At 35.1% G+C, this 13,664-nt stretch overlaps 1 protein-coding gene across 1 annotated transcript in view; it reads left to right on the top strand.

The window, feature by feature from the left end:
• The window catches only part of CFAP263 (cilia and flagella associated protein 263), a 39,818-nt gene extending 37,231 nt beyond the window's left edge, over positions 1-2,587 (top strand). Inside the window, exon 11 of the transcript XR_012374649.1 lies at positions 2,078-2,587. The gene's annotated coding sequence lies outside the window, so the exon portion shown is untranslated. The remainder of the gene's footprint in view (positions 1-2,077) is intronic.
• Positions 2,588-13,664: the final 11,077 nt, after the last annotated feature.

Raw genomic sequence — 13,664 nt, 5'->3', positions numbered from 1 at the left:
ACTTGGTTACTTTTCCCTCTGGGAAAAACGTCTTGATGTTCTGTTGCAGATTTGGAAAAGGATGTTTAAACATGCTTCACTACATTTCAAAACCTCTTCTCTTGTGAAACTAACAGAACAACAACAACAACAACAACAACAACAAAAATCAAGTACTATTTCATTTATGTATCACACATTTTCCAAGTGTGGCCTGCTACAAACCACTGGTTTGTTGAACTGTTAAGCAAGAGGTCTGCCAGTGCAAATATGTCATCGTTTCTGCGACCTGCATAATATGACTTGATACGGATGCAACATCCTACAAAGTCTTTTGAACAGGAATTTTGTCTAGTTCCTGCTGCGTTTTCTTTGAATTATTTTTCATTACTATTGATGCTCACTGAAAGCTTCCCAGCCGCGGTATGATGTGTATGCTGAAGAGTATAAGTTTGAATTAGGTTTTTGCCATTTAAATATCTTCTCAGCTGAGCAAAAAAGTTCAAGAATTTCTTGGAGAGCGTTATAATGCCCTCATTCTGGAAAAAATGTATCTACAATTTATATACCAAAGAGGTCACTGTGCTTGATGAAAAATGACAAAAAGGCTTTAATAGTTTCATGCCCTTATTTGGCAGTTTTATTTTCAGATTATCTGTGTTGGATTTGCAGGTTTTTCATTAAATAGATCGTCCATAGAATGTTTTTATTTTCCTAAAAGTTTTTGAAACAGAATGTCATGTTTATCATATTCTTAACCCCTAAAGAAACGGCTTGTGTGCAAGAGTTTTTCAATTTTTATCTAAATGAAATGCATTTCATTAACCACTGCCTCCTGCAAGTCAAATTACCCAATCAATAATCTTTGAGATTGGCTGACAACATTTCTACCACATGTAGCTAATATATCTATTAATATAAATTTCCCCAGTGAAAAATTTCCATTTTAAGTTATTTAATTTGAAAGGAACATTTAGGAAATTTATTTATTTATGTCATCTAACTTACAGCCCTGGAGCTGCCACACGTTCCACCCTCTTATTCTCGCGCTCTTTAACAAGTTTATCCATAGGTATGTATGCCTAAGCTATCTGCTAGAGGTTCTCTAGGGTGCACGTGCTTAGGAATAGGACTGCTCAGTCAGAGAATGTGTTAGGATATGCGTCGCTCTAGAAGATAATGCTAAATTGTTTTCCAAGATGGTTGGCCCAATTTACACTCATACCAGCAATGTAAGGTGACCCTGCTGACTCACGTATGTCCTCTCCAACACTTAACTACCGTCAGCCATAATTTGTGGCCAATCCAATGGATATAAAATGATATCTCATTGCTAAGTGGAATTTCCCTAATTGCTAGTAAGGTTGAGGAAATATTTTCCCATGTGTTTATTGCCTGTATGAGTTGATGCTTATGGTTTTTGTCCTTTTTTCCTATTGGGTTGCTTGCTTTTTTTTTTTTTTAATTGAGACGTAGAAATTCTTAACACATTCTGAATATTGTTCGCTATATGTATTGTGAATATCTTCTACGCTGTTTTCTATTTTAATCTCTTTATGATGTTTTCAAATAAGCAGAAGTCTTAATTTTAGTTTTAATGAAACAAAATGTATTAATATTATACGTTAGGGCTCTTTGTGTCTTGTTTAAGAAACCTTTCCCTAGACCCACATCAGCAATTTATTCTGCTGTATCATCTTCTCAAGTATTTAAAGTTTTGTGTTTTTTTAAGATTTTATTTATTTATTTATTTGAGAGAGAGAATGAGAGAGAGAGAGAGAGCATGAGAGAGGGGAGGGTCAGAGGGAGAAGCAGACCCCCCCCCCCGCCGAGCAGGGAGCCTGATGCGGGACTCGATCCCGGGACTCCAGGATCCTGACCTGAGCCGAAGGCAGTCGCTTAACCAGCAGAGCCACCCAGGCGCCCCTCATCTTCTCAAATATTTAAAGTTTTGTTCTTCACACATGAGTCCTCAATCTGTCTGGAATTTTTTTTTAACTTTTTTTTTTTTTGGTCTGGAATTTTTTGTGTGTGCATGGTATGGACCCTCTTTTTCCCACATGGACACCCAGTGATGGCACTGTTTGTTTCTCCACAGGTCTCCAGTGTGACCTCAGATGTACATGCTGGGACTGTTTCTGAGATCTCTCTCCTGCTACACTGGTCGTTTTATCTATAGCCCTGCGCCAAGTCCACACAATCTTAAGTATTACAGCTTTGCAATGTCTTACTATTTAGTAAGGCGAGTGCTCCCACGTTAATTCTTTTTCTTTAGGAATTTCTTAACTATTTTTGATTTGTACTTTCATGTATTTTAGAATCAACTTGGCAACTGCCACCAACCAACCAACAAAACCTTCTAAGATTTGGATTAGAATTGCACTGCATCAACAGTTCAATTTGTGTCTACATTAACATCTTTATAATATTGAATCTTCTTACACCCAAATGGCCAACAGACACATGAAAAAGTGCTCAACATCGCTCGGCATCAGGGAAATCCAAATCAAAACCTCAATGAGACACCACCTCACACCAGTCAGAATGGCTAGAATTAACAAGTCAGGAAACGACAGATGTTGGCGGGGATGTGGAGAAAGGGGAACCCTCCTACACTGTTGGTGGGAATGCAAGCTGGTGCAACTACTCTGGAAAACAGTATGGAGGTTCCTCAAACAGTTGAAAATAGAGCTACCATACGATCCAGCAATTGCACTACTGGGTATTTACCCCAAAGATACAAATGTAGGGATCCGAAGGGGTATGTGCACCCCAATGTTTATAGCAGCAATGTCCACAATAGCCAAACTGTGGAAAGAGCCAAGATGTCCATCAACAGATGAATGGATAAAGAAGATGTGGTATATATACACAATGGAATATTATGCAGCCATCAAAAGGAATGAGATCTTGCCATTTGCAACGATGTGGATGGAACTGGAGGGTGTTATGCTGAGTGAAATAAGTCAATCAGAGAAAGGCATGTATCATATGACCTCGCTGATATGAGGAATTTTTAACCTCGGGAAACAAACTGAGTGTTGCTGGAGTGGTGGGGGGTGGGAGGGATGGGGTGGCTGGGTGACAGACATTGGGGAGGGTATGTGCTATGGTGAGCGCTGTGAATTGTGCAAGACTGTTGAATCACAGATCTGTACTTCTGAAACAAATAATGCAATATATGTTAAGGAAAAAAAAAGAAGAAGATAGCAGGAGGGGAAGAATGAAGGGGAGTAAGTCGGAGGGGGAGATGAACCATGAGAGACGATGGACTCTGAAAAACAAACTGAGGTTTCTAGAGGGGAGGGGGTTGGGGGATGTGTTAGCCTGGTAATGGGTATTAAAGAGGGCACGTTCTGCATGGAGCACTGGGTGTTATGCACAAACAATGAATCATGGAACACTACATCAAAAACTAATGATGTATGGTGATTAACATAACAATAAAAAAATTAAAATTAAAAAAAAACCTCTCAACTTCCCAGCACATACTGAAAAAAAAAATATTGAATCTTCTTATCCATAAGCACAATATATCTCTCAATTTAATTAGGTCATTAATTAACTCAATTTAGGTCATAATTAGCTCAGTTTAAGACTTTTTAGTAAAATTTTGTGATTTGCCCCATAAAGGTCTTGCACATCTCTTGATAGGATTTATTCCTAGGTATCTTACACTTTTTGGTTGCAATTAAATGATATCGTCTTTTATTATGCTTTTTAACCATTTCTTACTAAACTGTTATTACTTGTAATAATTTATCATTAGATTCTTTTGGGTTTTCTATGTAAAGAATCATATCACCTGCCAATGACAGTTTTCTTTCTTCCTTTACAATTGTTATGCCTTTCACTTCTTTTTCTTGTCTTACAAACCCTGGCTGAGACCTCCACTATAAGATTGAATAGGATCAGTAAAAGTGGGCATCCTTGTCTTGGTCAAAGGGAAGGCCTCTAACACTTCCTCATTTAGAATAACATATAGTATAGATTGCTAAATAGATTTCCTTATTAGGTTAGTGAACTCCCCTTTTATTTCTAGGGTCTACTTTAATCAAAATCTGGGATTAAATTTTGTCAAATAAATTTTGGCATTAATTAAGACAATCATACGGTTTTTCTTCTTTACTTTGTTAACATGATTAACAAAACTTAAAGATTTTCTCAAATTAAGCTACTCTTGAATTTCAGGGATTAATGTTTTATCATCTTATCTACTACTATTCACCAATGTTTTGTATAGGGTTTTTGGCATCAGTGTTTATGAATTGGATTGGCTTGTAATTTCCCTTTCTTGTATGTTCCTTATCAGTTTTACTGGCCTTGTGGGATTAGTTGGGGAGATAGAAATGGTCTGTTATCTGAATGTTTGCAAAACTCATCTGAAAACTATCTGGGCCTGGTGTTTACTTTGTGGGGCAATTTCTAACAGCTGCTTAATTGATTTTTATTTTTAGTGTTTCTAAGACTATCCACTGTTTATCTTGAAGCAAATTTGGTAAGTTGTTTTTTTAGGAACTTTTCCATTTTGTTTTCAAATGTATTGGCACAAGGAGTATAGTACTATCTTTGAAAATCTCCATTTTTAAATTTAACATTCTTTTTTTTGTTCCTCATATTGTTCATTCATGCCTCTATCTATTCTTTATCAGTTTCTCCAGAGTTCCAGTTTGTATTTTCAGGATAAACTTTTGTCTTTGTTGATCATCTTTTTGCTTTGTTTTTTGTTTGGTTGGTTGGTTTGTTTTTGTATCCTGTGACTTTATCTTGTAGCTTATTACTTGTATCTTTTTTATTGCCAGTACCAGTACTGCTTTATTACTTTGTGTCATTGTTTTCTTGTTTGTTATTCTCTGCCTTTATATTTATTATTTCTTTCTTCTAACTTTCTTTGAGTCTATTTTGTGTTCTTTTTCTAAAATTTAAGCTGGACATTTAGCTCATTAATTTTTTCCTCTTTTCTAAAATAAACCTTTAAAGCTGTCTAATTCCTGTTAAATCCCACTTTCTTGGCATCTCTTAAGTTTTGATGCATTATTCCTTCCTTATCTTTCAGTTCTAAGTATTTTTACATCTCCATTATAATGTGTTTTACTCTTGAACTATTTAGAAGTGTGTTTTTAAATTTCTGAATGTATGACTAGCTTTATTTAACTTTTAATATCCACTTCTATCTCAGTTGGTTGGAGAATATCTGTGTAATACTGATTCTTCAAACTCTCTGAGAATTGCTTTGTGGCCTAGGATGTGATAAGAAATTCTCTAACTGTTACATGTTTGCTTCTGGAAAATGTATAATGTCCATAGCCATCAATTAGCCTTAAGTTTGTTAATTGTTCTATTCAAATCTTCTGTATCTTTCTTGATTTTTTTTGTCTGCTCGACCTATCAATAATTAAGAAAGGTGCCTCCTGTTATGATGGTGAATTTAGCAATCTCTTTCTGTAGTTATAATAATTTTTGCTTTATAAGTTTTGAGGCTATTTTACTAGATATACAAATTTAGAATTCCCATATCTTTATGAATTAAACTACAGCTGATTCTCCTTATTCTCTGTAACTTTCTGTAGAATGTGGCAAACACCAAATTAACAAATACTGAACCATTGCTCCTAGAGAAAATACAGAGTTAGGTTCCTGTGAACCTCTGGTCATAACATTTTCATCCTCAATCAATACATAACCTTGTTTTATGTGTGCTTCTGTCTAAAGGCCTCTCATTTAATATATGTTGTTGATTCATGAACATTGAGCTCATGGCCAACAGCACTGTAACTCATGCCTGAATGAAGCTTATATAATGCATGTATTTTCTCCATAAAGCACATCACAGCCTTCTTGTGCATAGGATCACTAGACAGCTCTTCAGCAATATGCTTGGGGGACATTTTAAACAGCAAAATCACCAATGAAAAGCACAAAAATGCTAAAAATGTGGCACTAAAGGGACTCAGAAAGGACATTTGTTTACAGGATGTGCTGCCACAAGAACGCAGAGTGTCACCTTGTTCAACCTCAGCTAGGAATGTGTGCATTGAGTCACTCATATTTTTTGCCACTCTGAGCCTGTCTGCAGATGACTGCAAAGCTCTGCAAGTATTGATTTGGGAGTTAAAATAAATTTTAATGAGTAGGCAAATTTGCAATATGGAATCCACGAATAACATGGATCAACTATATTTATGATTTCTATCCTTAATAACACCTTTTGTCTTCAAGTTTATCTGATATGAAAATAACTATGCCTACTTTTTATTTGTTGGTATTTCTTTTTCCATGCTTTTATTTTTTACTTTCAAACTTTCTTTATCCTTATGCTTCAGATATATCTCTTATAAACAATATACAGCTGGATTTTTAAAGAGGAAGCTAAATTGACGATCTTTTTTAATTGGCAAATATGCTATTTTGGGGATTATTGATATATTTGGAATTGTTTTACCATCTTCCTTTAAAAAATTATTTGTTCTGCTTTTTCTGTACCCCCCAATCTTTCTTGCCTTTTTTGTTTTTGTTTTGTTTTGCTTATTTTCTTACTTCAGGTTTGGAATTTGTACACTCTCTGCTTATTCTTGTAGAGGGTACCATTGAAATTTTACCATGTACGTGTAACTTAATCACCCCTAACATCAATTACTGTCTTAACTCCTCCATGATAATGCTACGACCTTGGAATGCTTTAGCCCCAGTCTCCCTGTCATGCTACTACATGCTATTCTCATTCCATATTTTTGCTCTTTTTTTAACCCCATACATTATGCTATTATTATTTTATTCAATGTTTGGTTTTAAATAGTATTTACTATGCTATTTGCTCTCTGTCCCTTCTTAATCTTAGAACTTGTATCTATGGCTTATATCTCTTCCCTAAAGAACACCCTTTAGAAGTGTCTTTAGTACAGATTTCTTGATGGCAAATATTCTCCATTTTTGCTAGCCTGTAAACGTCTTTTTTTTTGGTACCATTTTTCTTGAAAAACTGTTTTGATGATACACAGTTCTAGGTTGAGAGTTATTTCCTCTCAATTCTCTGAAGATGTTCTTTCCCTTTGTTCTGGATTCCATTGTTTTGAAAAACTCTACCCTCAATCTAATTGTGTTTCTTTATAAAAGAGATTCTTTCTCTCTGGCCCTTAAGACCATCTTGTTTCTGGTGTACTATGGTTTCATTAAAGTGAATTGAAATATATGAATTTATTTTTATTTATTCTGTTTAGGATAGGTTATGCTCCCTGGTTTTCTGTCTTTATATTTTCTTATAGATTCTGGAACTATCTCAGACATCATCTTCTCAAATATTGCTGCTTCTTCAGGCTCTCTATTCTTTACTTTTGGGCTTCCAAATAGACATGTTAGACTTTCTCATTCCGTCCTTCATATCTCTCATTATCACTTTCATTTTTTTCTTCACCTGAACATAGACTTTATTTATTTATTTAAATAAATTAAATTACAGTTGACATACAGTATTATATTAGTTTCAGTGTACAACATAGCGATTCAATAATTCTATGCATTACCTAGTGCTCATCACTCTAAGTGTACTCTTAATCCCCTTCACTTGTTTCACCTGAGTCTGTTTTGGGGGTGGGGTTGTTCATATGTTTTGTTTTTTAGATTCTACATATAAGTAAAATCGTATGGTATTTGTCTTGTCTGACTTATTTCACTTAGCATAATACCCTTTAAATCCATTCATGTTGTCACAAATGGCAAAATTTCATTCTTTTTTTATGGCTGAGTAATGTTCCATAATAAATAAATAAATTCCGGTATATATATATATATATATATACATATATATATATGTATGTATATATATATATACCATATCTTCTTTATTCACTCATCTACCAGTGGATGCTTGGGTTGCTTCCATATTTTGGCTATTGTAAATGATGCTTCAGTGAATATAGGGGTGCATATATCTTTTCAAATTAGTGTTTTCAATTTCTTCAGGTAAATAGCAGTGGAATTACTGGATTGTATGATATTTCTATTTTTAGTTTGTTGAGGAGACGCCATACTGTTTTCCACAGTGGCTGTACCAATTTCTATTCTCATCAACAATGCATGAGTGTTCCCTTTTCTCCACATCCTCACCAACACCTGTCATTTCTTGACTTTTTGATTCTAGCCGTTCTGACTGGTGTGGGGTGATATCTCATTGCAGTTTTGATTTGCATTTCCCTGATTATTAATGATGTTGAGCATGTTTTCATGTGTCTTTTGGCCATCTGTATACTTTCTTTGGAAAAATGTCCCTTCAGGTCCACTGCCCATTTTTAAATTGGATTGTTTGGGGTTTTTTGGTGTTGAATTCTATCAGTTCTTCATGTATTTTGGATATTAACCCCCTATCAGATATATAATTTGCAGACATCTCCTAATCATTTGCCTTTTCATTTTGTTGATGATCTCCTTTGCTGTGCAAAAGCTTTTTAGTTTGATGTAGTCCCAGTCATTCATTTTTGCTTCTGTTGCACTTGCCGGATGAGATGGAGCCAAAAGAGAGATTGCTAAGGCCAATCCCAAGAGTTTTCTGCCTATCTTTTCTTCTAGGAGTTTTATGATTTCAGGTCTTAAATTTAGGTCTTTAATCCATTTTGAGTTTATTTTTGTATATGGTATAAGAATGTAGCTTTTGCATGTGGCTTTCCAGTTTTCCCAACACCATATATTAAAGAGACTATCTTTATTTCATTGTATACTTTTGCCTCCTTTGTCATAGATTAACTGACTATATAAGCATGGCTTTATTTCTAGACTCTGTATTCTGTTCTATTGATCTATGTATCTATTTTTGTGCAAATACCACACTGTTTTGGTTACTATTGCTTTGTAGTATATTTTGAAATCTGGGCTTGTGATACCTCCAGCTTTGTTCTTATTTCTCAAGATTGCTTTGGCTTTTTGGGGTCTCTTGTGCTTCCATACAAATTTTAGGATTATTTGTTCTAGTTCCGTGAAAAATACTGTTGGTATTTTGATAGGGATTGCACTGAATCTGTAGATTGCTTTGGGGGGTATGGACATTTACAATATTAATTCTTCCAATCCATGATTATGTTATATCTTTCCATTTATTTGTGTAATCTTCAATTTACTTCATCCATGTCTTATAGTTTTCAGAGTATTAATCTTTCACATCCTTGATTAAACTTATTCCTAGGTATTTTATTCTTTCAGATGTAATTTTAAATGGGATTATTTTGTTCATTTCTTTCTGGTAGTTTGTTATTTGTGTATAGAAATGCAACAGACTTCTGTATATTAATTTTGTATCCTTAATTCATTTATTAATTCTAATAGTTTTTGGTGGAGTCTTTAGGGTTTTCTTTTTTTAAGAAAAGAGAGAGAGAGAGAGCATTAGCAAGAGGAGGGGCAGTGGGGAAGGGAAAAGGAGAAAGAGAATCTCAAGCAGACTGTGTGCTGACCATGGAGCCAGGCTCGATCTCATGAACCTGAGATCATGACCTGAGCTGAAACCAAGAGTTGGACACTTAACTGACTGAGCCACCCAGGCACCCCTGGAGTCTTAGGGTTTTCTATATATAGTGTCATGTCGTAAGCAAATAGTGATGGTTTTACTTCTTCCTTACTAATTTGGATGTCTTTATTTTCTTTTTCTTGTCTGATTGCTGTGGCTAGGACTTCTAGTACTATGTTGAATAAAAGTGACAAGAATGTTGACAAGACTGTACATTCTTGTCTTGCTCCTAATTTTAGAGTTCCTGATTTTAGAAAAGCTCTCAGCTTTTCACCATTGAGTATGATGTTAGTTGTGGGTTTGTCATATATGGTTTTTATTGTGTTGAGCTATGTTCCCTCTATACTCACTTTGTTGAGAGTTTTTCTCATGAATGGAGTTTGAACTTTGTCAAATGCCTTTTCTGCATCTATTGAGATAATCATATGATTTTTGTCCTTCATTTTGTTATTGTGGTATATCACATTGATTGATTTGTTGATATTGAACTCTTGCATCCCTGGAATAAATCCCACTTGATCATGGTTAATGATCTTTCAGTGTATTGTTGGATTCAGTTTGATAATATCTTGTTGAAGATTTTTGCATCTATGTTCATCAGAGATATTTGCCTGTAATTTTTTTTCAGTATTTTTATTTTTGGCATCAAGGGAATGCTGCCTCATAGAATGAATTTGGAAGTATTCCTTCCCTTCAATTTTTTTTAAAGATTTTATTTATTTGTCAAAGAGAGGGAGAGAGCACAAGCAGGGGGAGTGGCAGGCAGAGCAAGTAGAGGGAGAAGTAGGCTCCCAGCTGAGCAGGGAGCCTGATGTGGGACTTGATCCCAGGACTCTGGGATCATGACCTGAGCTGAAGGCAGATGCTTAACTGACTGAACCACCCAGGAGTCCCAATTTTTTGGAATAGTTTGAGAAGGATAGGTATTAACCCTTCTTTATTTTATTTTATTTTTATTTTATTTATTTTATTTTATTTTATTTATTTGAGAGAGAGAGAGCACAAGTGGGAAGAGGGACAGAGGGAGGGGGAGAAAGAATCTCAAGCAGGCTCCATGTTCAGTGCAGAGCCCTGTGTGGGGCCCGATCTCAGGACCCTGAGATCATGACCTGAGTTAAAACCAAGAGTCAGATGCCTAACCAACTGAGCCACTCAGGCGCCCCAGGTATTAGCACTTCTTTAAATGTTTGGCAGAATTCACCTGTGAAGCCATCTGGTCCTTGACTTTTGTTTGTTGGAAGTTTTTGATTACTGCATCAGTTTTATTACTAGTAATTGATATGTTCACATTTTCTTTCTGATTCAGTCTTAGAAGATTTTATGTTTCTAGGAATGTATCCATTCTAGTTTGTCCAATTTGTTGGTGTATAATTTTTCATATTAGTCTTTTATAATCTTTTGTATTTCTGTGATGTCAGTTGTAACTTCTGCTTCATTTCTGATTTTGTTTATTTGAGTCTTCTTTTTTCTTGTTGAGTTTGGCTAAAGGCTTATCAATTTTGTTTATCTTTTCAAAGAACCAGCTCTTAGTTTCATTGATCTTTTCTATTGCTTTTTTAGTTTTTATTTCATCTATTTCCACTCTAATCTTTATTATTTCCTTCTTTCTATTAACTTTGTGTTTTGTTTGTTCTTCTTTTTCTAGTTCTTTAGATTGCTTATTTGAGGTTTTCCTTATTTCTTGAGGTAGGTGTGTATTGCTGTAATCTTCCATCTTAGAACTGATTTTGCTGCATCCCAAAGATTTTGAACCATTGTGTTTCCAATTTCATTTGTTCCAGGTATTTTTCTATTTCCTCTTTGATTTCTACATTGACCCATTCATTGTTGAGGAGCATGTTGTTTAGCCTCCACGTGTTTGTGGTTTTTTTCCAGTTTTTTCTTGTAATTGATTTCTAGTTTCACACTGTTGTGGGGGTGAGAAAAGATGCTTGATATGATTTCAGTCTTCTTAAATTTACTGAGACTTGTTTTGTGGCCTAAAATGTAATTTATCCTGGATAATGTTCCATGTGCACTTGAAAAGAATGTGTATCCTGCCATTTTTGGATGAAATGTTCTGTGTATGTTAAGTCTATCTGGTCTAATGTATCATTCAAAGCTATCATTTTCTCATTGATTTTCTGTCTGGATGATCTATCTATCAATGTAAGTGGTGTGTTAAAGTCTCCTTCTATTATCATTACTGTCAATTTCCCCTTTGTGTCTGTTCATATCATAGTTGCTTTATATATTTAGATGCTTCTATATTGGGTTGCATATATACTTATAATTGCTATACCCTCTTATTGGATTGATTCCTTTATCATTATATAATGTCCTTCTTTGTCTCTTGTTAATCTTTGCTTTAAAGTCTGTTTTGTCTGACATAAGTATTGTCATCCCAGCTTTCTTTCTGCTTCCATTTGCATGGAATATCTTTTTTCATCCCTTCACTTTCAGTCTGTATGTGTCTTTAGGTCTGAAGTGAGTCTCTTGTAGGCAGCATACAGCTGAATCTTGTTTTTTTTTTTTTTTAATCCATTCAGTCTGTGTCTTTCGATTGGAGTATTTACTCTTTTCACATTTAAAATAATTAGTGATAGGTGTGTACTTATTGCCATTTTGTTAATTGTTTTCTGGTTGTTTTTGTAGTTTTTCTATGTTCCTTCTTCTTCTCTTGCTCTCTTCCCTTGTGATTTAATGACCTTCTTTAGTTTTATGCTTGGATTCCTTTCTCTTCATTTTTTATGCACTTATTACAGGTTTTTGGCTTGTGGTTACCAAGAGATTCATATATAACATCTGGTGTATATAGTAGTCTATTTTAGGTTGATGGTCATATAAGTTTGAACACATTCTAAGAGCACTGAATTTCTACTCCCCCCTCCATGTTTTATGTATGTGGCACCATATTTTACATCTTTTTATTTTTTGTATACCTTAACTAATTATTGTAGATATAATTGATTTTACTATTTTTGTCTTTTAGACTTCATACTAGCTTTCTAAGTGATTGATCTACCACCTTTACTATATATTTGCTTTTACCAGTGAAATTTTTTCTTTTCATAATTTTCTTACTTCTAGTTATGGTCTTTTCTTTTTGCTTAAAGAAATCCCTTTAACATTTCTTGTAAGGCGAGTTTAGTGGTGATAAACTCCTTTATGTTTGTCTGGGAAACTCCATCTCTTCTTCAATTAAAAATGATATCCTTGTTGGGTGGAGTATTCTTGGTTGTAGGTTTTTTCATTTCAGCACCTTGAATATATCATGCCACTCCTTTCTCGCCTGCAAAGTTTCTCCTGAAAAATCAGCTGATAGCATTATGGGGTTTCCATTGTATGTATAGTTGCTTTTTTTTTTTTTTTGCTTTTTTATTTTAAGATGTATTTATTTATTTGAAAGAGAGAGAAAGTGGGGTGAGGGAGGGCAGAGAGAGTCTTAAGCAGACTCCACACTGAGTGCAGAGCCCAATGCAGGGCTCAATCTCATGATCCTGGGATCATGACCTGAGCGGAAACCAAGAGCAGGACACCCAACCGACTGCACCACTCAGGCACCCCTTTTTGCTGCTTCTAAGATTCTCTGTATCTTTAATTTTTGACATTTTAATTATGTGTCTTAGTGTGGACCACCTTGGGTGCATCTTGTTTGGACCTCTCTGTGCTTTCTGGACTTGGAGGTCTGTTTCCTTCTCCAGATTATGGAAATGTTCAGTTATTTTTTCTTCAAGTAAGTTTTCTGCCCCTTTCTCTTTCTTTTCTCCTTCTGGAGAAAAGAATGCTGGTACACTTGATGTTGTTCCAGAGGTCTCTTAACCTATCTTCATTTTTTAAAAATTCTATTTTCTTTTTGCTGTTCAGCTTCGATGATTTCCACTATCCTGCCTCCCAGATCACTGATTTGTTCTCCATCCTCTGATCTGTTGTTGATTCCCTCTAGTGTATTTCTCATTTCAGTTACTGTATTCTTCAGCTCTGAATTGGTTCCTTCTATATTTTCTCTTTGTTGAAGTTTTTTTTTTTTAAGATTTTATTTACTTATTTGGGAAAGAGAGTGCATGAGAGAGAGAGAGAGCACAAGCTAGGGAAGAGGCAGAGGGAGAAGCAGAGCAGGGAGCCCAATGCAAGACTCAATCCCAGGACCCTGGGATCATGACCTGAGCCAAAGGCAGATGCTTAACTGACTGAGCCACCCATGCACCCCTCTTTG

This window comes from Callorhinus ursinus, unplaced genomic scaffold (genome assembly GCF_003265705.2).
Source record: "Callorhinus ursinus isolate GAN/ISIS: 27379988/994484 unplaced genomic scaffold, GSC_fseal_2.0 scaffold37, whole genome shotgun sequence".
Taxonomy (NCBI): Eukaryota; Metazoa; Chordata; class Mammalia; order Carnivora; family Otariidae; genus Callorhinus; species Callorhinus ursinus.
The sequence above is the reverse complement of the archived record's forward strand: the minus strand, read 5'-3'. Positions and strand labels throughout refer to the sequence as shown.